At 39.6% G+C, this 26,182-nt stretch overlaps 1 protein-coding gene across 3 annotated transcripts in view; it reads right to left on the bottom strand.

Moving 5' to 3' along the window:
• Window positions 1-26,182, bottom strand: part of LOC139727667 (fibroblast growth factor receptor-like 1) — a 95,687-nt gene that overhangs the window by 36,799 nt on the left and 32,706 nt on the right. The window lies entirely within an intron of this gene.

The following is a 26,182-nucleotide window of genomic DNA, read 5'->3' as shown; positions in this document are numbered from 1 at the left end:
TGATCAGAAGTTAAAGGACAAGTTCACCTTCATAAACATAAGGATTGAGAAAATGCAACAATATTAGTAAAACACATCAGTGAAAGTTTGAGGAAAATTGGACAATCGATGCAAAAGTTATGAATTTTTTAAATTTTTGTGTTGGAACCGCTTGATGAGGAGACTACTACAGCTTGTGAGTCATATGCGTACAACAGTATAAATTCGTGAAATTCTCTTTATATTTTCCTTATATTGTTGTACGCATGTGACATCTAAGTTATTCATACACTGCAGTAGTCTTCTCATCCAGCGGGTACTGCACAAAAACTTCAAAAATTCATAACTTTTGAACGGATTGTCTGATTTTCCTCAAACTTTCAATGATGTGTTCTACTAATATTGCTACATTCTCTCAATCCTTATGTTTATGAAGGTGAACTTGTCCTTTAATGTAACATCTGATATATATGTTACCCCATGGGCATAGGCACTCATAGACACTCAGACCACTGAAACACCGTGGTTGCTATGCGCAAAGATAGGCACATTAAATGTTGTGACATGCATGAAGGGAATTACATGTAACTCCTTCTATCTGTGAACATGGCAGAAAACATGATGACCCTGATCCAGTTTTAATCTTTTAGCATAATCAAAGATTACATTACACAAAAAAAACCAACAACGACTTGTGACATCACAAAATACCCCCCAAAATATGTGGATTTCTAGACAAGCTTTACACTGTATGCTAATTGCTATTTTCACTTCCCCTACATATGCTCATTTGTGGCATCCATTGCATGCTAAAATCATAATATAACAATTTATCAAATTTCTCAAAAAATTACAGAATTTATTGAAAGCGTATTCAAGAATTGATGGACCATTATCTCGGGGACCTGGCTCCAACTGAGTCCAAGCCCCTTTAATGATGCGTTCTTTCATGTAACTACAGTTACAATATAGACATATTACTTGCTGTTTGATTTCATTGTATAAACATCAAATGTATACTTCATATATTTAGCGAGTCTACATTTTTGCAAACCGGGACTTCCAGACGATTTCGTGAGTGGTTAAATTCACGATCGTGGAGTACAATACTGAACGGAGAAATGTATGCTATACATGCACTTCTCATTCAGAGTCAATACTTTCACGTGTCTTTGAATTCGCAAATATAAGAGAGCCTTCGGTCAAGAAATGGGTCAATCTTGAAAATTAGGCACTAAATCTACATTTCAAATGTGATTTTTGTGCCTACAGATCTTTTTTTTTTTCCTTCTCTTGTATTCAGAATGGAATTCAAGACATGTCAAATATGCAAAAGACACATATTAACCTTTATCTCAAAGAAAAAAAAAGTGTAACTTTGGTACTGCAAGAAATATGCACCCTTATCTACAAAAAGTGAAAGTTGTTTATGATGAGACACCATACAAGGCAACACACAGCAGTTCGGTGCCTCAGTGGACCGAAGCAAATTTATCTCCCCTGTTGACATTTCACGTGCCACCGTATCTGATCAATACACGCAATAAGGGCACTATCTCCTTGAGGTGATATTAGATACCATACATTTGAGTCTGTGTGTCTGTGTGTGTCTCTCTCTCTTTCTCTGTGCATGTGCGTGTGTGTGTGTGTGCAAGGCAGCCTTCATTATTAGACCATACCATTTTTTTTTTTGCATATTACAAACATATGTCATGCAAAACTGTCTATACTTTGTTTCAATTTGGCTCTGCAAGGACTGCAAAAGCTAAAAGAAGATGACACGAACTTGCGACAAACTTTTTGGATATAGGCCTACCAGGAAAAAAACTTTGACTGTAAAGAACTGGCAGTCTTGAGCAGTCAGTTTTTGGCTAAACAAGAAGTGGATGTAAACAATGAACGAAACAGTGTTGTCGGTTAAACAAGCTGTCTTCAAGTAGTCAGATATGTTGCAATTACAGAGGATGGAAACATCCAGTTCTGTTAGTTAGAGACCCCATTCACAGTGGGCAAAAGGCCAGCATCAGGCAGGCCCAAAGCAGGCCTTCATTTTGATGTAAACGCAAGAAAATCTAAATGCAGCACCAAAAGCGAGGCCGGCCCGAGGCCCGCCTTTTGATGTGATTTGTATGCAAGTGGACCCACATGTGCAGCCAAACCCATTCGGCTATAATGTAGAGATCGTTTGGGGGGGGGGGGGGGGAGAGAAGTTTAGGGCCTACACGTATGAAGAGCGTGCTACTACAAAAAAAAAAAAAAAGACAAAAAGAACATACGAAAGGGAACTTCACTTGCCGGGGGCGGCTTGAGAAGGTATGTAGTGTAAACGCATGAAAATGCGGGGCTGAGTACCGCAATGTAGGCAGGCCGCGATCTGGCCTCAAGCATGCCAATCACTGTAAACGGGATCAAAGTCATTTTTTTTTTTCATGACAGATATTCCACCTGTAATTACTGAAATTTCAGCTTCTCAGTGAGAGATTCTACATTGATATCATTTCAGTTTCACACAAGTCTTCTACATTACAGACCCACTGAGAGATATACGGAAAACTCTGTGTTTGTTTGGGTTTTTTTTCGAACAAGGGGTTTCCTTGTTGAATGCCTAATTTATAAGATCCTTCTCGGGCAAAGCATATGATATAAAAGCATCATCAAAGGACTCCCTCTGTAGAAGGCAACCAACCTCAAAAAGGGTTGTGATAGAAAACTGGCTCTGGTTCCGAGAAAACTCCACATCCAACCCACTACTCTACATGATAGTCTGTGTGAGTACGCACAGCTGTGGACCCACTGTACTTTTTGTACAAGTTCCACAAGACAAGGGAGGGGGGGGGGGGGGTGGTTGCAGGGGTTGCAGGGGGCACATGCTCACCATGCCTGTCCACACAACTTGACGTTTCACGTACACGCCGATCCTCAAAATCAGAACCGACACCTTCACAGCAGTACAACAGATGCAGCCATCACGCGACAAGAAATGGAATGGGGGGGGGGGGGTGAGAGCAAAATATGAGTGAGAGAAAATAAGATAGATAGAAAAAGCACACACACTGAACTGAAAACAAACAACAACAACAAAAAACAAGGAAGGAGAGATAGACTACAGAGAGAGAGAACTGAGGGGGGAAAAAACTTCAAATGAGCCATCCCAAGTTCAGGAAATTGGCGAGTAATTTTCTCCTCTAATATTATTGCACGCTTAGGGGAGCTTTCCAGCGGGAGGTACCGCGGGACTGACAAATCGGGCGATGCGACTTTCTCAGCGAGCCCCGTCGCCCCACAAAAAAAAAAAAAAGACGACATGCAGCGGTGGGAAATATGAAATGTCAATAATTCACACAGAGCGGACTTGACCGTCCAGCGCCAACGGCTGGTGGCAAGATGGAGCAAATTGGTGGACCTCAAGGCAACGGAGGCTAGCACGAATCTCTGAATTTGACTCCCCCTCTTCTAATCCCAGGGTGCGCATTCTGTATTCTTGCGGCACATTGCACCTCGCGCAAAAAAGCGGAAGATAACATTTTGTAAAACTCCTCATAGAGATGTACATGTGTATTCAAGGTCGAGAAAAAAAAAGAGCAGAATGTGCATCCACTTCTACATTTCCCCTATTAGTTGTTGTTGTTGGTGGTGGTGGTAAAAATGGTGGTGGTGGTGACTGTGGTGTGTGTTACCAATGAGCAAACCCTGATGATCACGGTAAATCCTACATATATTAATGACACTGCCCAACTTCTTGAAACAATTCTTCTTCGTAACATACAGTATAATCTGAGGGGCAAGAATTCAAATATAATGCTACACTCATAGTTTTTGATATTCTAGAATAAACATACACTGTAATTGACTATTTAAAGAACATTAACTGACAAAATCTTTCCTGCCATCATTATCATATCTGGATACTCATATTCATGGATGTTACAATAACTTGAGTTTCATGACAGATGACTAAATGTACAATGTTTGTAAACTTTATTTAAAAGAAACAATATGTTTAAAGGTGTAAAGCACCTACCAACATATCCTGTTGCAATACCAGCAAAACATTTGATATTATGGTATATACAGTGTACAGCACAGCTCCAGCAGAACATTGCAATAAGAAGAAATCAGTAAACAAATTACAGTTATTTTCAACTGCGAAATTTAGTTGATCCACTAAGTTTGATGTCCTCAAAAGGGCTGGAAAATAGGGTGTGACATCACAGGCATACTCCTGTCATAACGTCAAATCAGAGCTTGTTTGCAAATGATTTATTCTTTACAAGGGCTCGTATGTTTGATAACCTGTGCACCAACTTGCTGGTAAGCACAGCATCATTAATGCCAGTATCACCTACTACAGGTGCTGACAATCGGCTAAGCATCCACCTTTACAAAGAGGAATCCTAGCCCATCAAAAGTGGTTAATATTCATGCCCTCAACGCGCAAAGAGGAGGTATGACGAGTGAGGAAAGGGGTTGGAGGAGGAAGAGGCATGTGGGCTACATGGGTGCAAGTTTTGAGGAGTTACTGGAGATGGAGGCAAATCGTCTGGGGTGCATTTTTGCCAATGAGCCCTTGTTGGGTCCTTCGTCTTCATCTTCATCACGACATCAGCTCTAACACCTCCCAGCATCCCAGGAGAAGAGAGCCGGGAGAAAGTACCGTCCTAGTCTTCGTCAGGTTTGTCTCAAATTGTTGACACGCCGCTTCCTAAAGTTTCACGCTGGGCGGTGTCAAGAGGAGAAACTCACAGGAGAAATTTGCCCTACACGTGCCCGAGCCTTACTTAGTCTAGCTCACTTAGGAGGTGGGAGAAACAGCAATGTTTGTTTTTCCTTCCATCTCAAATTTATGAACCAGAAAATCCACAAATGACGAAGAAATTATTGTCATTTACACATAAAATGCTTCTCCTAGAGGGATGTGACAGTGTGTACGTATGTGTGTGTGTGTGTGTGTGTGTGTGTGTGTGTGAGCAAAGAAAGTTTCCTGTTGTCTGAAATTAGTTGTTATCGTTGACCTCTTCTGCATTCCATCTTGCTGGAACTGAGGGATGTTCGTAGAGTGCCTTTAACAAGACTGGACAGAGCACTGTTTGGGCACACCATGAGCAAGAATCATAGAAACACACACACTAGATAGGACAGCTACTTTAAAGAGGGCACAAAGTAGGTGACCACAACACAACACAACAAGGAATGAATGATTAGTGAATCTTTGTGGAAATATTGGGTTGTGCTAGTCTCAATATTGGTCCTCAAAGTCTGATTTTCACCAGGGGGGGGGGGGGGGGGGGATCACTTCTGTCATAGTTGACAAGCCACACTTTAGACTCCAAATCCTAGAAAAGTCTAGAATGAAAGACTACAGACAAAACACCGCTGTGCACCACGCTTTCTTTCTGATGCGAAAATTGGAATCTAGCTGGATTTCACGGCTAAATATATAAGGGCCCATTGGGGTTGTATTTCACCCCTTCCAAATTGTTGGCTGACAGGCTGCGGTCCCCCAATGGCTCTGGCACTGTGTGACCCCCACCAGTCCTTGGACCCACTCCTGCACCAAATGTTTAGTTAAGATTTGCTGCAGGTCAGAGGTCAACCAGATCATGTGACACCCATGGTTTCCCTTTCTCTCAATCAATACGTCCACATTTTCTTCTCGCTCATTTTCTTCTACCCAGTTTACTCTAGCCGTCCCAGGCACTGCCTGCACCCAAAGAAACTGGAGGAATGAAGCTAGCACATTCATTCTGGTCTCCTATTAATCATGCTTCTGCAAATGAGGTGCACGCACAGCGAAACACAATAAAAAAGAAGAGGAAAAAATGACTGAAGAAAGAGCAATGAATGCTATTGATATCCTCTCTATCAGTATACAATACAATCATACCCACATTCACAATGTCGAACTAAAATTTTGCAAGATATCTCATTTTGCAGACTATCACTTATCAGAAGAAAAGCCACAAACATATACAAAGATAAATCAATATCCTTTTTTTTTGGGGGGGGGGGGGAGTGGGAGAAAAAGAAAAACTTGTGCCAAGTCTTGTTTTGAAAAAAAAAGTTGATACAGTATCACTTGTGTGAAAATGAAGTGTGTAGGATGATTACAATAAAAATAAGACATGATAATTCTGTTTGTCTCATGGACTTGAAAGTGATATTGAAAAAAAAAAATGCCACAACACACAATGTCAAAACATGAATAATTAATACCACCTGCCCTGCTTATACAACAGGCAACCTCAGTACACTGTTGGGCAAGCAAAATATCAGCTGAATTGCCTTTTGAGGAAGTTGTTCAATTGAAAGAGAAAACTACTGTGAATGACAGCACATTTAAAGAGGTACACCAAAAGCAGCACACCAGTTTAAATCCGGGCTTAGTCACCCATCAGAGATGAGAAAGCTGAAAATATTTACAAATGTAGTTGTGGCATTCAACATGAAATAGCTACTCTAAACGTTAATATTTTTGCGTGATATATTTTTCATGCTTTGTGGCTCAAAAACACATTCGCCGGTTGTTGAATTCGCGCTGCGCTATTGGCAACCCATTCAGGATGTGCAGAGAAAATGGTGAAGATAGTTTTGCGAGTTTTAGAATTCACGCTGGCCAGAAGTAGCTTGAAATACGAGAAAATTAATGTACCGTGAAAATTTTTGCTTTTACAGTATCTGTTATATCAATATCATAGCAATCTCATAAACACTAAGAATATAAAAGATATCAAATAATAGGCAAATTTATATATCACATACATTCATAGGTATTTCATCCAACATGCAATTGCCATCTTGATAGGAAGTATTAGATATTAAGAATTACCAAAGTGCTAGCCTGCTTATTTGCAAGGGGGAAAATAATAATCTACCCAAGCACATACTCTGTGTACTACATATGAATCTGACTCTAAATTGATTCAACTTTAGGCTTCTACAATATAGGACCTAGATAGTTCAATCTTCAAAAAATAGAAGAGGTTATGAACTTTATCATTCAGATGTGTGATTCTACACTCTCTTTTAATAGTCTGAGATCATTATTAATGTACTTATCCAGGAGTGTGTACAATATATCCTGATGACAGAGCAAATCACAGCAATGTAAGTCCATTATGCTCTTCTGCATGGTATTCAATCCACAATGGAAAATTCTCGAACATATGGGAAATCTTGGCATTTGTATTTGTGTCCTGGCTTTGACAAGAGTCAGTTCCTTCCGCGACCTCTGCACAGAAGTGATGGAACACCTCCGATGAAGTCAAGAATCGCAAGCAACTGAAGGAAGGAGGTAGGACGACCTGAAGATGGGAGGAATACCAACCACCATATGGTGCAAAGTCCAACAGTGTCAAAGTTTGGTGTAATGTTCGCAGCCATAACCATCAGTCATTTGTTTCAACATCCCACACCCCAGCCCCCCTCCCCCCCCCCCCCCCCACACACACACATACACATGCACACATACACACATTCACTCCATTTCACTTATGTTCTCTTAGTATGGTTTAAAACAACCTGAAATCTAGAGTTTGGTGTAATGTAAACACAATTTCAACCCCTTTCATTTATCTTTCCCTCTTCCCATGCATATTTTCCATCATCATGTTATTTCAAAGATCAGCTATAAGGGAATTTTTTCTTCTTCCCTTTTTTTCACACTGTTGATAAGATGAAAGAAGAAAAATGATTTATGGGATTTGATGCCCATTTAGACTTCATGTCTGATTGGTCCCAAGCGAACAGAGGTGGTGGTCTCACTCTCTCCACAAAAAGGGGGTGCATGCAATGCACCCCACTCTTTTCTTGTGAAAGTCTCTCATGCAAATTTATGGAGAGGATAGGAATACTGATAAACACATTACACTTCAAATTGACAGCAAGACAATAAAAAATACCTACAGAGTATGTTTGTGGACTTTTTCTTTGTTTTGTTTCCTTGTAATCAATGAACAAATGTTTGTCTGTCAGGAGAATGTGCCAACCTAACCTCAATTTTCCGTCTTTCAAGGGAAAGAGGTGCTTGACCACGCTCAAGTTTCTGATATCACATTGTGACAATGCAACACGGCAATAGCCTAATCGAAAACTAATGGGCGATTCAAAACCCTGGCTGCCATGTCTAATCGCTCGCCGACTCGCTTGTATGGGGGGAGGGAAAAAAAAAATAAAGACGGATTGAATAATGCTCACAATGAGAATCAGGGGGACGATATGATGGAAGGGGGAAATACATACCCTGGAGAAAAGCAAATCCTGCATTATTAGTCAGTATAGTAATGATGATGAACTGTACCATTGCCACTGCCAGATACATTTTTCTCCCCCTTTCAAAACCAACTTCCCATCAATCAAAGTCTCGGTTGTTCGAGCTGTCAGAGTCATTTCAAAGCGCACGCCTGGGTTCGGATCATCCCCACCCCCCTCTCTCTTCAGCTCTTTCTATATTATGATGCCCAAAAGAAAAGATTCAGGTCGCCTATTTAAATGCACCCCAGCGTGAAAACAGATGAATGGGACTGATATGGCTGTGGTTGTAAAGCCCCAGCCATAACTCAGGGTCCTATTGTTGGCAACAATGACATTTCTCAAGAGTTCATCAAACATCCCGCATGATCAAGCAACAAATTTACAAACCGTGTACCCCATCCTTGTCCTGCATTTTTCATATCTAAAATATCCACAAAAATGAAAAAAAAAAACCCACCTTTAACCACTGTTCATTCAAATACATTCAAAATAATGAAATATTCTCTATGTGTCGAGTAAACTCCTTTTCTCTTTTGAGGGATATACAAGATGAGTTTAGTTGTAGGGAGAATGATCTCTCGTATCACATTATCAGTTTTTCACCATTGTAATGTTGGCAAAATAACAGACTGAGGGTAAAAACATGTATCAATGAATAAAGATGAGTTCCTAAAATACTATGATCTAGGTATATGATTGAGTGTTGGTTTTCATATCATGTCCATCTTTCTTAGGCTTCTTATGGTTGTCTCCACCAAAGTCCATCACAAAGTGTACCAATAATTTGCATCCCAAACAGAAGCTTTTGTGTGACTATTTGCACAATATTTTTTTCTAAATATATAAAGATTATTACATAGTTTGGATTGTGCTTCTTCAGCCTTCAGAAAACCAAACAAGTATTGAAAGTTATCTTTGCCCTTTCTACCCAGAGAACAAAAACATAAATCAAGTCCAAGAGTTCTTATTAGAAATTGATAGGATAACCTTACTTTCCACTGCATAGATAACTCATTCCACCTCTGGACAATCTCACAGCAGATGTGTAAAAGGAGGTACTGTCAAACGAGAAATTTTCACATATTATATGAAGCTTCTCCAAATTTTGCAAAGAGCCAAGATTCGCAATAGTATCACGCCGCAAACAAGGCCATCGACTCCAATTCGTGACAGTTTCACGAATGCGAATGTTTCTGGTTTAACAGTACTGCAGGTGCCATCTTTTACATACACATCTAAAACATCTCAAAACGATGCATCTTTGGGACACATGCTTGCACGCCGATCACGTGTACAGCTATCGAGATATTCAGGTAGTTTGAATTCCTCAAAATACAGTCATCAACAACCTCTTTTAAGATATTCAGTGGCAGGTAATTGGAGGAAAAATAGATTATAATCTTTATTAATTCATCCAGTTGCAGCACCGTCAGCAGCCGCACAAAGGATGAGAATGATGAATGTGCATCTCCTGGCCCCGATACATACGTCACTGCAAACTCCGAGAGCGGTGACACGGCATCGATTACGACATTAAATTGTCAGCATGCCCATTTTCCAGTCTTAGGCTGCCAAAATATCTAAAAATCTGTCATATTGCCAATTTAAGACTTGTAAAAAGCTCGTGAACACATCTGGAGTAAAGGATCTGCAATGTCCTCTATTTATTGGTATGGCAAAGATCCGGCACCATTTAGTGACAAGAAAGCTCCAGCTACATGACTGACTGAATACAAAATTGTACAGTATCATTAAATGGTGACAGTGACAAAATTTTAATTCATGTAAAAATAGATATCTTTACACGAGTAATTTTTTTTTGCTTGATTTTACTTGATTTAATTGATTTCTTACTTGATTTGACTTGATCACAACAGCTTTATACACATATTTGTGTGTGTGTGTGTACAGTACATGGTATGATTGGGAAAAAACCCCAAATATATTGTACTGTTTGCTTGAAAAATGATTCAGCAGCACAAGTTTTTGTTGTTGGTAATATCAATTTCATTGTGAATATGGATTTGATATTGAATGAAACTTAAAAACAAAAAACAAAAGTGTGCGTGTCTCTCTCTCTCTCTCTCTCATGTCATAACCCATGCTTGAGCACCAATCACACTGTTTTCAATTTTTTGTTTCTTGTTTTTCTCTTGGTACACAATGCAAACATGTGAGCAAGTCAAGCGTGACCCGTGGCTGCAACTGTAAAATTGTTTTCCGATTAGCAAACAACAGCACATGCATGGTTGACTGGTTGAGGAGAAAACACAGTTTTCCTCTAGATTTTCTTTATTCCTGTTACTAAATAATACCATTTCAACACTGTTATTTACACTTGTACAATTGAGGAACTTTCTGTGTTTTCCCTGTTTATCCACATCCTTGTTTTATAATGGAAGGAGATACTAACTGAAGAGGGGATAGACACAATACACATTAAACCAGATGGAATTCTATTTCCTCGATTCTAACCATAGATTTATTGGCACAAGTCAGGATCATTGTAGGCTGCTATGGGATAACCTTCCATGCTTTACAAGTGAGAAATAGGTCCTACTGCCTCTCATCAGCAGATATTAAACCTGCCATAGTGCTTTGGTACATCACTTCTCTATTGTTTTGACTTGATTTGTTTTGTTTTGGTTAGGTTATTACTACCAGCAGATAAATAGCTTTGGTCATGTCTATTCAACTATTAAATATAGAAAACAAACTAACCATTGCTCATAAAATGCTTCTGAACAGGACTACAAATATTAGAGAGTTGTGTTCAATACCAATACATACGGTATGGTGTGAGAGATACAGTCTATACCACTGCAGTGCCACTTGATTTTAAACAGGCATTTTCACCCATAAACGTGGTGTAAAAGTGATTGGCATGAAGTCCACTAATGGTTTAACTGCTGGTAATTGAGTGTTGAACTATCTCATGTGCCTAGCTCATCATTTTAAATTGTTCTGTCCAGCTGAGTGTGTCCTCTTAATGACACATTTCACCAACTGCCCTGTCAGAGTTACTTAATAATCTATAGATGGCCCTGTCCATGAGGATTGGCTAGTCTCCGGTTCCAGGCCGCTGGAGCGGGAAATTCTTCCCTTTCACGATGACGAAGGACCCTCTCGATCTGCGCGACCCCAACGAGAGAAGGAATGGTCCAGGGCTTCTGGAGGTCCGAACGCACGCAAGAGCGGGCAAGAACAGAAGGAAATTGACTTGTCTGTTTCTACGAATGGAATGACATGACAGTTTGAGTTGGCGTGTTTCGGGTAGGCCGTTAAGGTATGCCAGTCACTCACACCATACCTCTGCAGCCGAGATCATGCTGGAATGGGATGAGATTATTGATTGTGTGTAGCGAGAGACAGCGAGGGGACTAAGGGATGGTCCCTTATAGAATCCATGTAACTTCCCCAATGCTTCCATAGAAAGGTCAGGGAGAGTACAAAGGGAATTAATTCCTCATCAATGAATGCAGCTGCTAAACTACATGTGTATTACAATGTATGGCATTTATGTCTGCAAGATACAGTCATTGCAACACATTTGATGTTCTCACATAATGGCAAGAAAGGAAGGAATGTCATTTGTGTGAACAGACCCCCTCCCCTCCCCTCCAAAGCCTGAAAAAGAAAAAGAAATCTTCCATAAGCCAGAGTTCATAATGCTAGGCATTCATTACCTCCTAGCTGTTTGACGGGAAAAAACTTGAAATAAATGTGAAATGAAAAACCCTGTATCAAATATGATCCAATAAGCCTGTGTAGTGAAAGAAGAAATGCAAAATATGTACTGTTTATACACAGTATATACAGCTTTGAGAAATCAGTTCCATTTATATTGCATAAAAATTAAAAAAGATAAAAACTGATGATTTGCTATGAATTTATACTGAAAACTACTAATCATATCCAACACTCTAGCAGCTGGTCAAGCATTCTCTACTTGTGAAATTCTTGGATATTCATCACAGATTACAGCAAATCTTCTCTTCTGTCCAGCATATCTCAAAGTGCTTAACCTCTTTATCTTATTGGGCAAAGTTGCTTCCGTAATAGCACGTAGGCAAACGGAACGACACAAATTAAATGCCCAGTACACCGGAAATCTTAATTCCTGAGATCAAGTTATTCATGGGCATCCAGAGCTGGGAGATTTCTGGCATGCGTCGACGATGAATGAAAACCCATGCAGGCTAATATTCTTTACATACATGGTCTCCTTCCCCCCCCCCACAACGGAAAAACCAAAAAGAATGTTTCTCGACCTCGGACGGCAGAGCTACCGATCAATATCTCTTCGAGGGAGATCGACCAGTGCCCTATGTCACCCCAGCCCAACAATGGGCTAATTACTAGCAATCAGTCACAATGAGACAAATACCAATCACATGTCAATAACTCACATGTCACTTTGAGTACATTTCTTCTTTTTTTTTTTGTGGGGGGGGGGGGGGGGGTCAAGAGGCAAGAGGGGAAATAAACTGTGACAATGATATACTCAAATAATATGTAGTTATTACCTCTGCAGCTGGAAGAGGGAACAGCTTCCTCAGTGAGGAAAAAAATCACAACTTACAGGGTGTTCAGACGCAAAAAAATGTATACTAGAACAGTATAGCTATACCAAAACAGTATAGCTATACGATGAATTTATACGTCTGAACACTGACTTACGAAACGACGTATAAAAACAAAATGACGTTAAGACATAGCGAAACGACTGTCAGAGAATCGTTACGAACTAGAACTCAATAACGAATCAGCATTCCATCGTGTCCACTGTGCGTCTTAACGTATGGCGACCATAGAACAGTATAACTGGACGGGGCTTAATGGGAACACCCACAAAAGGTGACCCCACACCTGTCATTCATGACCATAACAGAATGCACAGTGAGAAACTGCACATCTATACAACGTTTTCCATAACGGTCGAAATTAGCGTCTGAACGGTCTGTCGACGACACGATGATTCTTTATACGTCCTTTCTTTATCGAGTTTTGGTATAAACTGGCTTGCGTCTGAACAGGGGGTAAGGCTGGTAGCATTATTTTTACTTTATTCCTAGCTCTACCCACTTCTCCTCAACCATTCCATTCAGCTTTCACTAGTTTGAAATATGGCTAATGTCAGGTTGCCCTATGAACCAAACTGTGATATTTAAAAAAAAAATGCATATATGATGCTATGCAAATTCTCCACCAGAAAGTTTGAAAAGTTCCTTCATTTGTTGAAGTTCCTTCATTTGTTATATCCTCACGATTGTAATCATGATAAGACTAAAAAGAAATGCCAGTTTATCAGGAGAATAAAAATCATGTTCTTCTCAACGCACTGAAGTTTTCTTTCTTGAATTTGTGATGGCTGCATTTGGTTGGATTTCAATATTTCTTTGAAAACATACTGACAGAAGATTTCCAAATTGCTGATAAATTTACAGGTACTGCTTTAGCAGCCCTCACTGGCAAGGAGAAAGCGTGCTCACTGTAGCTGTACTACAAAAGTTTAGCCAAAGACAAAAGACTTTGCTATTTCATTGAATGGAAACAGTGGAACAAAGGCTATTGATTATTGAAACTCTGAGCAAATTTCGACGTGTAATTGGAAAGTTCTGAGTATTTGACCGTGAGACAGTCATCCGTATCGGCAAACTGGAGAAGATTTGGTTTCGATCATCTGACTCGGGACGTCACCTTGACGTCAATGGGGGCAACATTTGCCTAGGAACTAGAAGCAAAAATATTTTGGTACGCACATGTGCAAGTGTGGGCATATTTGTGTATTGAATTTTCAGTAAGCATTACAATGGTGGATCTATTTTTAAGACGGTATCATTCTCTGCAATCCTGTAGTTTATGGTATGAAAAAAAAAAAATGTTTTAAAGTGCAAAATTCTGCTGTATTACAGTTGCAGTAACAAACAGACCAAAAAATAAGACAAGAACAATAATAACATACCAGAGATCAGTTAATCTAAAACATGGAAAATTGAACACCCTGCACAAAGTATGCCTTTCACAATGTGTGTGTGGGTGTGTGTTTTAAAGGTGTATTCGCTTTATACACACAATGTGATGCCACATGCAGACCAAGGGTATCTAAAAAGCAACAAATTAACACTGAATCACAGAAGTATTTCTCTCCAAAATTTAGGCAAATTTTTTACAGACTATAAAAAGAAAAAATGATATCATGACTAAATCAAGACTAATACTGATTGTGATGTCTCCCCGACCTGACAGTGCAGTGTCACTGCCATATTTTAACTCGTTGACCATCGGGGATGACCATTCCAATGAAATTCTCAATTTCTTACACTCTTTCATGGTTTTTTATTAGTGCAGCCAGTCAGTTAGGGGGCTGCAATGCCGAACAGGTAGTCTTCCCTTTGCAGACCATGCCATAGTGTATAGGAAGCTACTCTTGAGGATCTTAACGCAAGTAGTAGGGCCTAGGCCCCACATCAAAACTGTCCAGGATATCAGCAGCACGCTGAAGTCAGAGCTCCTTCCACAAAATTCAAGTCAACTTCACTGCCTCTCTCAGTCAATGGACATCATACCTGCACCGCCGATGCAAGAAATGATTACAACAACGTGACTGCTATACCACTCTCTTCCTCGCTGCTTGCACCAGTGGGCTTCCCGGTGTCTGAGAAGTGAGACTAGGCCTTAAGCAGTCTCCAAGGCTAATGAGCTGGGATCATTCTATTCTTCTCCTGAAGCCCTCAATAACATGTCAATCAATGTTCCATCAGGCCGCGTCTCATCTCTCCCTTGTTCTGTTGCCAATCATGACGATGAGCAGGATTCCAAACTCCAGGGAGAGAAAAGAGAGTGAGCATGAGGAAAGGAACAAGAGCATGTCCAGCTACCAAAAGAAAAAAAAAAGCAGAGAAAAGAGCAGAAGAAAGCAGCTTGTTGGGACAATTGATTGTGGTCAGTTCATCCAAGCTGGACAAAGCCTCTCAAACCTATTGAGGCAAGCACTGATGACTGGCAAAGCCCATAATCGCCATGCACCGCTGGCGGAGCGGCTAGGATGGTGGGAATGGATCTTCCCTGTCCCGAATCTTGGCCCCATGTTCGGAAGGCCCCCTGCCCTACTTGATAAGGGTCTCAAACTGCTGGGGCCCATATTCTGTCACTTGGGTCCCAAGTCAACAACACTGAGCCCACATGAATACTTGATAGAATTTCTTGACACACAAATTAAACTAAATCGATGTAGTTCTTTGTATGGGGGGGGGGGGGGGCTAGTGCAGTCCTATGTACAATGTGAGGGTCCTAATATGCAAGAATGCAGTCAGCTGTTTCAAGCTGTCATACATGTACATTTCCTTTAAAACTTTGTTAACATGAATAAACAAACAAACAATCAATCAAATCACAACTAGCACAACCATTTTATGCCTGACAAATATCCGTCTGTGAGTTTGTGCATCCACAGATATGGACAAGATAACAGGTGTATGGGACCAAAAGGTGAACCTCCAACAGCAATTTGGTGGGCACAGAGCGCACAGAGTGGACAATGCCTCAGCACACACTGGTCTGGCCTGCCACTAGTGCCTGCAAATCCCCAACACGTTTCCCCAAATGTAAACACAGCCAACTCAAGGGCGGGCAAACAAGGGGGGGGGGGGGGAGACAACCCAAACTCCATAGACAAGAGAAGCTATGGATGGAGTACATATTAATGTGTAAAATGACCAACACCACAAGCTGTTGTGTACTCGTAATGCTGGTTCTATTATACATAGAATGTTATGTTGGGTTCTTCCTATCCTCAATCATTGCCCCCCCCCCCCCCCAAAAAAAAGGGGGAAAACATTGACATTTCACCTACCATCATATAGGCCTATTTACCAAGGCCTGATGAGAGTTATACTCCATGGACAAATCTACAGCATGAGCACTTCTCACATCACACAGGAATTTTGGTCTTTCTCTGCAGAAAAGTGATCGGCAGGATTCTTTACATAAAGTAACAACAGTCCAGTGATAAATGCAGTTTTTCTGAGGTACTTCTGGGTCATGTTTGATAGCCTCCATTTATAATACTTTTTATCAATCACTCTATGATTTCATTCAAAATTAACTTATCTGTTTATATGTCACTGCTCATACTGAGCAGCATTCTATAAAATGCAGACTATGATTCTAAACTAGGTCACTGGGTCCAACCCCCCTCCCCCATGTAATCACAGTGTAACCCTCTAGAAGTATACAACATCAATCTTTCTTCTTCTTTTTTTCTGCAGCATTATCTTTCAACTATATCATAATAAATCAGGTGACATTCACTCTGGCTTTTCTTTGAGTTTAGAGAAATGACTGTGAGCTATGACAAAAGAACTGTATGTTTTACGAACTGTCACCGATTCCGTGGATTCTGTTGTGGAATGGCGCTGGAAGCTGGAATCTTCAGCAGAAAAAAAAAGAAGGAAAAAAACACACACAAAACAAACAAATCAAAGAACTGCAAAAATGCTCCAAATGTGTTACTTATAGAATGAGGCCAAATATATAAATCATAGGATTTTTACTGCCATACAGAAGCTTTCATCTTTTGTCTCTGATATCTTTGTTTGATGGAGCCCATTGTCCATGTAAAAAAGTTTCCCCCCTGTGTTCAGTCCACTGTACGAGTGTGTTTGAGTATGTATGCTCACATGCAATAGTCCCATACACTAGTTGCAAAGTCCGAGTGCCGCCTATTCAGCTACAGCCCTAACAAGTGCTGAGATTTATGAGTTGATTTACGGTGTGCTATCATCGCCCACAATATATCCAGGTGCAATGAACCTAGATTGGGATTGCGTCTGAGTGGCCTTATCTGATCGCATGTTTACCTATGTTGCCGACAAACCAGCCAAGGGTAATTGTTGATGGATTTCACGCCATATCATGAATCAGGCAATTCATATAATAAAAACATAAGGCAGAGGGATTGCTTTTGTATCAATGCATGAGACTTCCAAGCATACACTGGCGTCCATCTATGCTATTTCCAGAAACTTGAAAGCATGCATCTGCATCATTTCTGAAGGGAGATAGGGATTTGTATTAGAAGTATTACCCTGAATGATAGCCATTTATATCTGTCTACAGTGTTACTGTAACTGAGTGTGTCATGTCTTCTTCTTCAGGCCCAAACCAGAAGAATAGCTGAGTTTACAGCATTCAAAATGGGTTATGCCCACCATCAATGCTACAAATACATCAATAAAAACAGTTACAGTGTCAAAGGCACAATAGAAGTAGGACCTCCTTCACACCAGCATTTCACCTCACATCTTCTCTACTTTAATACTTGTATCATGAATGAATACATGACGCACTTAAAATACAGAAGCTGAAGTCGCTGCAATATATCCTTCTATTGCTCTGACTTTGCCAATTCTAGCCACCATGCAAAGGAAAAACCTGTTATTTCTCTACACTCTCAGATTGATTTGATTTGAACATATTTTCAGGACAAGTTGAAAGCCACTGATACACCATTAATATTCATCATATTTCTGCTGAAATGAAAACTTTTTTTTTAGATTTTTTTTTCACTTTGGCTTCTGCATAGTGTGCTCTGGCAAAACTAATGGTAATTCTGTCATTCACATGGCGTGGTTTGCAAAGCTGTGACAATATTAAACAGAAGTTCATCAAGTTTTAAGAGTCGCCTCGGAAAGGGTCTTCATATTATGAGAAGGAGGGCATCCATCCCCACTTCATCAACATTATATGAGAGAACAATACCTGATGAAGTGGGAGGAGACGGAGAACAAATCATCATCTCATTAGTGGAAATTACAATAACATCTATTGATTAATCTTGACTGGGGCAGGGTACACTGCAGATCTGCATATTCCTTTTTCACTGTTTTCACACCAATAAAGGATTCTTATTTCTGTACATAGGCACCTATATGATTCAAAGTAAAGAATGACAATTTCACTCCACAATATGATTATGATCTTGACGGTTCTTATCCAAAGCATTACATTACATGTACCTAAGGAGATACCTTTTCTCTTTCTTTTTTTTAATTGTAAGATGGGTCACTCTGGACCTTATGAAAATAGTGAATCAACCCCCACCCCCACCACATACTGTACACACACACATGCCTTCCTTCTTGTGAGTTGTGAAGTCGTGCTTGCAAAAATCTGTCCCTCCCTGTCAACAAAGGTAAAACGTTCCCTATTGATTTTGAGACCATCGCACGATGATGATGCAGCGATGATGAACCTGAAGAGGCTAGAAGATGGGGGAGGGTTTCCATGACAACAATAGCAGGCAAGGTCAGAGCAGCCTCTTGTCAAGAGATTTCCATCATCTCTGGAGAGGTATGGGGGCTGAGATGTGATGATAAAAGAGGAGGTTTTGGGCAGATCGAAGAAAGGAATGATAACTTTAAAATTGCCCAGATTTCATCTCATCTCCCTCGTTCTCTGCCTGCCCCTCCCCCCCCCCCTCTCTCTCTCTCTCCAACATGTCGATTTGTTTGCAACTGAAGTGGGAAAAATCCATTTGGGCTCACTGCATGGGGGTAATTAACATGTTTCTTTTCACGTCACCAAGGACAAATCGGTAATTAAGGTCACCATCCAGCTACCATGCCATCTCACCAACAGCCCTCATGTGGTACATTGAGGTAAGAGATTTAAAGTAAATAGGGGCAGCAGGGGAGGAAGTTAAAGGAGGGAAAAAGACAGTGGGGGTCACCTAGGTGGAAACCATATGTCTACAAGGATTGAAGAAGTTTCAAAGTTGCTGGAACAAAGAAAAAGAAAAAAAAACTGGTTGAAAATCCTTACAGATAGCAGTCACAGTCACACTACATATGGCATCAAGATGTCATTCTCGCCTTGACTTGCCATTGAGTTTGAGGAAACACCTGTTTCATTCCTGGAAGATAATTGGCACTGCGCTATGTTTCAAGAGGTACTGACCACAGCATGAATGAAATCACTTGTGGTTTTATTGTTCAATGTTTGACTGACAGCGTGTCACATTCATTGTAGCATGAATACTGAAAATGAGATTCACATCTTTGCGGTTCATGCTCATGAATAGTTCAGATTATATCAAGCAAAAGTGAAAAGAAATATTGCCAAAAGAAGAAAAAGAAAAAAGGACATTGGCCAAATTATCCTCTATACCATTCATTCCTATAAGCATATCATGTTTGATCCTTCCCTCAATCCTCCTCCTTAGCTTCATCCACCTCTTTTGTCCCCATCCTTTCCTAGTCACATCCTTCCTCTTCAAAAAAAAAAAAAAATACATGTGCTGTTAGCTAGATTGCAAAACTTGATGTGTTCAGGAGTTTTGAGTGGCCCATTGTGTGTTGAGGCCATTTTAATCTGCCGACAGGCAAAGGGGAGGCACGTAAATCCAGCCTCGTGGAACATTTGCTGGAAACGTAGCAGACTCATCCTTCCCACTAGCTCACCACATGACTGTGAGGAACAAAAACCCACTTCTCCCTGTCCAATTTCTTTCTTCCTCCTTGTCTTTTCCTGACCCTGGCTGAACAAGTCTTGCAAACACCCAAAGAGTGGTTCTTGAGGAATGTGATTGAAGAATGATTTTCATTGCAAACCTCCAACTCTTGTTGCAGGTTACATAATCCTCTCCATGTGATCTCCATCTTCATTTCTTTGAGCATAAAACAAGTGTTAATATTTCATATCTCTTAATGTCCATCGACAAAATGTATCTTTCATCAATATATCTTTTTTTTTAGGTGACTGTGTATCTAATCATCTATCCTGAAAATACCTACCAGGGATTTAAACTTTGATTTTTATAAAATCTCACAATTAATTTATACCATAACTGAGTGAACATGGAGGAACTAGGTTGTAGAATTAAGTGTGTTTCCTTTTGTTCTTTCTTTGACATAACATTTTTACTTGTCCTGAACCTGTCCATCACTATTCATTACTAGGGTTCTTTTCTTTCTACCAAAGTTTTTTTTTTTTTTTTTTTTTTTTTTGGGGGGGGGGGGGATCTTCTACACTATTCATAAACCTTGTGAACATTTCCATGCTTTCTATATCTCTTTTTGCTCATTTGATTTTGCCTGGGAAGAGAGAGAGAGAGAGAGAGAGGGGGGGGGGATCAGCTGAATATTCCATGCCAGTTTAGACTGCGGTTCACACTCTTTTTAGTCCCGAGTAAATCCCTTTCAAGAGAGTGTTTTCTCATCCTCCCTCTTCCTCTTGTCTCCCTACAGTCTGGGATCCATTCTTCCATTCTCAGAATGAAAAAAGGTTGGAAAAAAGAGAAAAGGTAGGGGGGCTGACTGTGGCTGCCCGCACAACAATAACTCTCATCAGCACAACAATAGGGTGATAAGGAGGGGTGGTAAAGGGGTGTAAAGAATTGCCCCTCTTGCCTAATTACTATCCCTCAATGGCATCTATTCAGAGTGGGCAGGACTTGGTAGGCCACTAAAGGCTACCGCTTTCAAAGGATGTAAAGTTGGCAAGCAGTGCTAGTGGTGGTTGGATGGGGTGTGTATCCACCCTATGACTGGAGAAGAGACGAAAGAAAGGTGCAAGCATGGTGCTTGCTTCTGTACTCCGTAAAAGTCCAACAAGTGGTCATCATTCAGTACAGAGAGACACATGTTTTTCATCCTGTGATAGCGACTAAAAGGGGTGGGGTAGGAAGAAATGAGCATCTATCTAGAACTCACATGCGTCCAACACCCTTGAATATTGTCCACTCAAGGAAAGTATGCCACTTTCGATCAAACACACACACATACACACAAAAAGAAGACAAACACTTCAAACATTTCATCCAGTGACATACAAGACACACAATGTAATGGTAAGCAGCAGGCCACCTGAGTAAATTTCACTCACAATGGTGTGCCTGCCACTAAACTTATCAGATCTGAGTGTTTTTCCCCTCTCTTCACTCATAATCCTACAAAATAATTACACTGGGAACAACCTACGCCTGCATTATCTCAGCTGATGCTTGTAGCTCTGTCATGCCACACTGATTTTAACTTTCCAGAGTTTCATATCTTATTCTCAAAAATCTATGTTGCTATAAAATAAACAAAACAAAACAAAAACATTTCAGGACTTGTGAATCACTGGAAAATATGGATAAAATTGGCATCTTATTCTATTGGGACTATTTTTATAACACTGCACAATATAAATAGTATTTACATAGCCTGTTTTCCCTGTGGTATAATTTATGAAATCAAAATACAGACCCACGACAGACAACAAAAAGGAAATCATTGAGGGCAGTAGGCCTATATGTCAGCAGTTATCATTCTGATGGCAAAAAGGTAAAAGAACACACTCAAAAAATAAAACAGATTAATGAACCAGATAGATTAATAAGTAAGGTTAAAAGGAAATGGGCTTTAATAGGGACAACTCTTTGATAATAATACGCATTATGCCCACTGAATTTCAGCCATGACAGAGTGTTTATCTTCTAAAATGTTCATTTCTTAGGAGATGTTGGCAACCATTCAAAGAAGTACATGATAAACTCAGTAAATCACATTGGTTTGGAAAGCTTAAATACCTCACAAATTACATGGAATCCTGAATCTGACATCCTCAAAATATCTATAACCATTTCCCCGCAAAACAAAACAAACATACTTTATCAATCCTCAAAGACCTCTAATAAATACATGCAGAAAGTCAGAGAATAAAGTCTTGATGGCAAACATCACACTTTGGACAATTTACTAAGCCCAATTTAGTGGAGAAAATTTGTAGCTTTGCTGGGTACAATAACAGGTACTTAAATTATCTACCACTTGCACTCGCATTGATATCTATTGCAGATCACTGCTATTGTGAACAGATCTGAAACATACCAGTGAAATTTACTTACAATGTGCTTATTGTATCAGCATAAATTTGTCTGACATGATTATCATATTTTAGATGTTCTTCACAGAATCAAATTCATACTTGGAGTTGTAAAATGGATGGTAAACTGTATCATCATGATCCATACTATTCTACCTTTATACCAGAAGAGTTGTACAAGCTGGTACTAATACCAGAGACTCCAACTCTCCCGTTTTCGACGGGAGATCTCCCGCCGAAAACCCATTTTTGCAAAATCTCCCGTTCTCCCGCTTGAGATTTAATTTCTCCCGCCCTGGCTCTTTGTCTCCCGTTGGAAAGGATTTCTTACTTATTTCTATCGTATGTTGAAAAAATAAGCCTTAGATAGCACCAGAAAGCATCTAGAACCCTAGGAACTTCGCGCTTCGCACACATCAAGTTGGAGTCTCCCGTTTGCTAGGAGTTTCAGGCGGGAGAATCTCCAGATCAGAAGGTGCTTTGGGTTGGAGTCTCTGTAATACTCTTTAGTTACAAGAATGCACAAGAATAATATCTGACTTAATTCTATACGATATATTTATTCAGTTTTTTGGTGGTTGGTAAGTAGGAAATTCCTGCGTAAACATACCTCCCCCCTCAGTCGCCAATCTTTTGTACTCTTTTGTGAGGTTGGGCTCTTTGAGGCCTGCATTTCCTGCAACTGACAAGGCATCATCACTATCAACACCTTCTCCCGCCCCAGCCCCAGCCCGAGGCCCCGGCTCATGACGGTAGAATGCATCAGTGACCAGCTACTCTGTAAGCTACTGATAGTGCACTATCACAGTCAATAGCAACATCATCTCCTCCTTCTTCTCCCATGATGATTTTTTTTTCTCTTACTTTTCCATGTTATTTCTACCCTATCATAAACGTTTATCAAATTATAATTTTGATGAGAACTACATTAATGATTTATAAGTAAAATAACTTCATCATTACAATCACTATCATTGATAGTATTGTCATCATATATCAATTGATTCATAATCTCCATAGCAGTAAATATGCCAACTGTAAAAGTTTAATTTGATTTATATCTCAGCTTAGCTAAAAGTTGAACTTATCGAGTAGGACTGGTTTCATTCTGATAGAAATATGAAGGCTATTCAAGACTTTTATCTCATCTGATAAATCTGAAAATTGCTTGATAGAAAATCCAAGTTTGCCCCCACCCCCACCCCCTTTCAAAATCTTGTTGCTAGGTACAGAGTAAGGCATCAAAATTATGATGAGAACTATGGTGTGACATCATAAATCTTCCCATCATGCAATCAATTTGTTTACATGTAAATTCCATGCAAGCAACCTTATTTTTTTTTTAATTACAGATTCAGGTATTTAATGAAAAATTACTTTACACATACACTGTAATGAAAAAAAAAAGTTTCCCCATGACATACATTGTATATGTGTACCTCATAATCATCTTTACACCAAATTTGGATGAACAAGATAATTCTCGTAGAAGCCACTATCAGATAAAATACAGAACTTGAAGTATCAGGCACACATTTGTAACTAATATTCTGCAAGATTGCTTGGACAATAGATTTTATCATACACACAATAACACCTCCCCCTGCCTTTTGACAATGGTTGTTGTATGATTACAGGTATCATGAACATCGTTCTTTGCAATTTGAACATGATCACTGCACTCTGTCAGAGAGGAGTAGCGAGTAGGAACGTGGCATGCCAAGGGTTAATAGCAATAGTCCTGGAGCAGCCATGTTTATGCTGAAAACAGAGCCGCTTGGTCCTGTACCAACAATCAAAAGCCTGAATCAACACGGCTAATTGTATGCTCCATGCAGCAGGGCTAAAGATAAAAGTGCAAACTCCACACTGAACCTGCCCTTGTCTTTCTACTCTGCCACACACACACATCACATGAGACACTGTCTCTCCAGAGCCCATGCGCTACATCCTTTTTCATTCATCTATCCCACTTTCCTTCTTCTTCTTCTTCTTCTCTTTTTCTCTTTCTCTACTCATGAGTTTAAACATCTCCTTCATCTCCTCATATGTAATCCTTTCTGTTTTTCCTCTTGAAGAAACAATATATACATACATTGACATTTCTAAAATAAGTTGGGGGTCTTACACATGACATCAGTCACAGCCATCCTAATCATACATTAATTTTCCATTTAAAAGAAAAAATGGGATACTGCAATCATTTTGTTGTTGTTGTTATTCTTAGATGTATTCAAATGCAGTAATCACCATCTCTCTATAAGCTTTAGAATAGAAACCAAATTAATAATTACCCACAAAGCTCGTTTAATATAATTGAAGATGGAAGCCAAATTCTTTTTCTGTGACATCAATTAAAGGCTAGTAGTAGTATTAAATTTCATGCCAGTATAGTACACTTTTAGCAATCCTTGATTTTAAATTTTTGGTGCACTACCTTCTCCCTTGAAATTGTTCCCAAAAAATTTTTCATCGACATTTACTCTCAATATTGTTTCAGTCAAATCTGTCCGTGATCAGTATACAGTACCAGTATGTTGTTTGGTTACAAATGAACATGTCCCATCATGTCCTTGCTAAGACTATATAACAAGTTGGGCAATGTTTTCTCAGAGCATTTGCTAAAGTCTTTTTTTTTTTTTAACTTATCAAAAGCAACATCTTGGTGTACTGTAACACACTCCACTAGCCAACGTTGTGACTTTGAACGCGAATACTGTGGAATACATGTTTAATTCATGAAACATACAATGTATTTCACACTTAATTCTGTATGATGAACGTTTAAATTGCTTATAACCCAAACATTCCATTCTTATAAAGCTCTCCTGTTTTTTAAGTTAAAATAGTGCATACATTTTGGGGGATGGAAAACAGAAGAAATGCTATATATCAAATCTGTTCTTTGAAGCAAGACCACTGGGATGGTGTTAGTGTAAACCTTCCAAATTTGGCTCCACAGTGAACTTCGGGACAGAATTGCTTTAAATTCACTTGCAGAGAGCACGGAGGAAAGTCATAAAACTTTTTTTTCAGCTGACAAGCACTGGATTACAACAAGCACAAGAATCAATCCAGTCAAGCAAAGGGTGACCTCTTGCAATGGGCAGAAGACAAATTGGGAGAGAGGGCAAATTCACGGAAGGACATTATATAGGTGTGAGTGCCATCCTTCTGCCCTGTTGAAATACAACCTGCAATGTTTTTTTCAGATATCAGTTTGCACAACACACACACCAAATCTTGCAATCCTCACCCTACACATAATCTCAGCAGTTGAATGGAAAATCATGAGTAGCAATGTATTGTAAAATCAAGAAATGCCCAATACAACATTCACAACTACATTTGGTATCAACTGGTGCATGTCAAGCCTAATTAAACCAGCAAGTGATTTACTGTAGTGCTTTGCTTACGATACATCAGGATTTTTAAAATATTATTCAATCTCTTTTGTTTTTTCTACACATCAGAAGGGTTCATATTTGATAGCCATCAGTTCTGGTTCAAATTAGATGTAGTTAAATTCATGTACAAGCATCCGTCCTTCCTTTTTTTTTTTTTTTTTCCTATGGGAAGAAAGGGTTCTGGATCATCATGATACACTTTGCTAGAGCTTTCCACATACAATGCACCTAGTATGAATATTTATAAACACAATGCCATGGAGGTCTTTTCCATCTTCATTTACAATACTAACAAAGGCATGCACATTATGGAAATGTAGATGTGCATCATTCACCTTCCTCTAGCTGGTACAAAACGAATGGTGAGGACATGGAACTCTCTCAAAAGAAAATGGTTCACATTGCTTTCGCAAATCTGATCATACATCATAAAATCATGTTTGCACAAAAATGCATTTATAGGCAGAAATTTTTGTGAAAAGGAAAAATGTCATCAATCATTGACGAGAATGTTTCTGCAATTACATCTGACTGAGTGTTCAGTGTACTGACGAGGTTGGTTTCTATGCACAAACCCTGGGAAAGCACTTCAAATATCTGGCGACGGAAAGAGCCACAGTGTAATGGTCTGTGACAATTGTGGCAATTGTTACTGTTACTAGCGTTAAATTGGCTGA

The sequence above is a fragment of the Diadema antillarum genome, unplaced genomic scaffold, assembly GCF_040938485.1.
Source record: "Diadema antillarum isolate AM-2024a unplaced genomic scaffold, OU_Dant_1.0 seq00000140_RagTag, whole genome shotgun sequence".
NCBI lineage: Eukaryota > Metazoa > Echinodermata > Echinoidea > Diadematoida > Diadematidae > Diadema > Diadema antillarum.
This window is presented reverse-complemented; position numbering and strand designations above follow the sequence as displayed.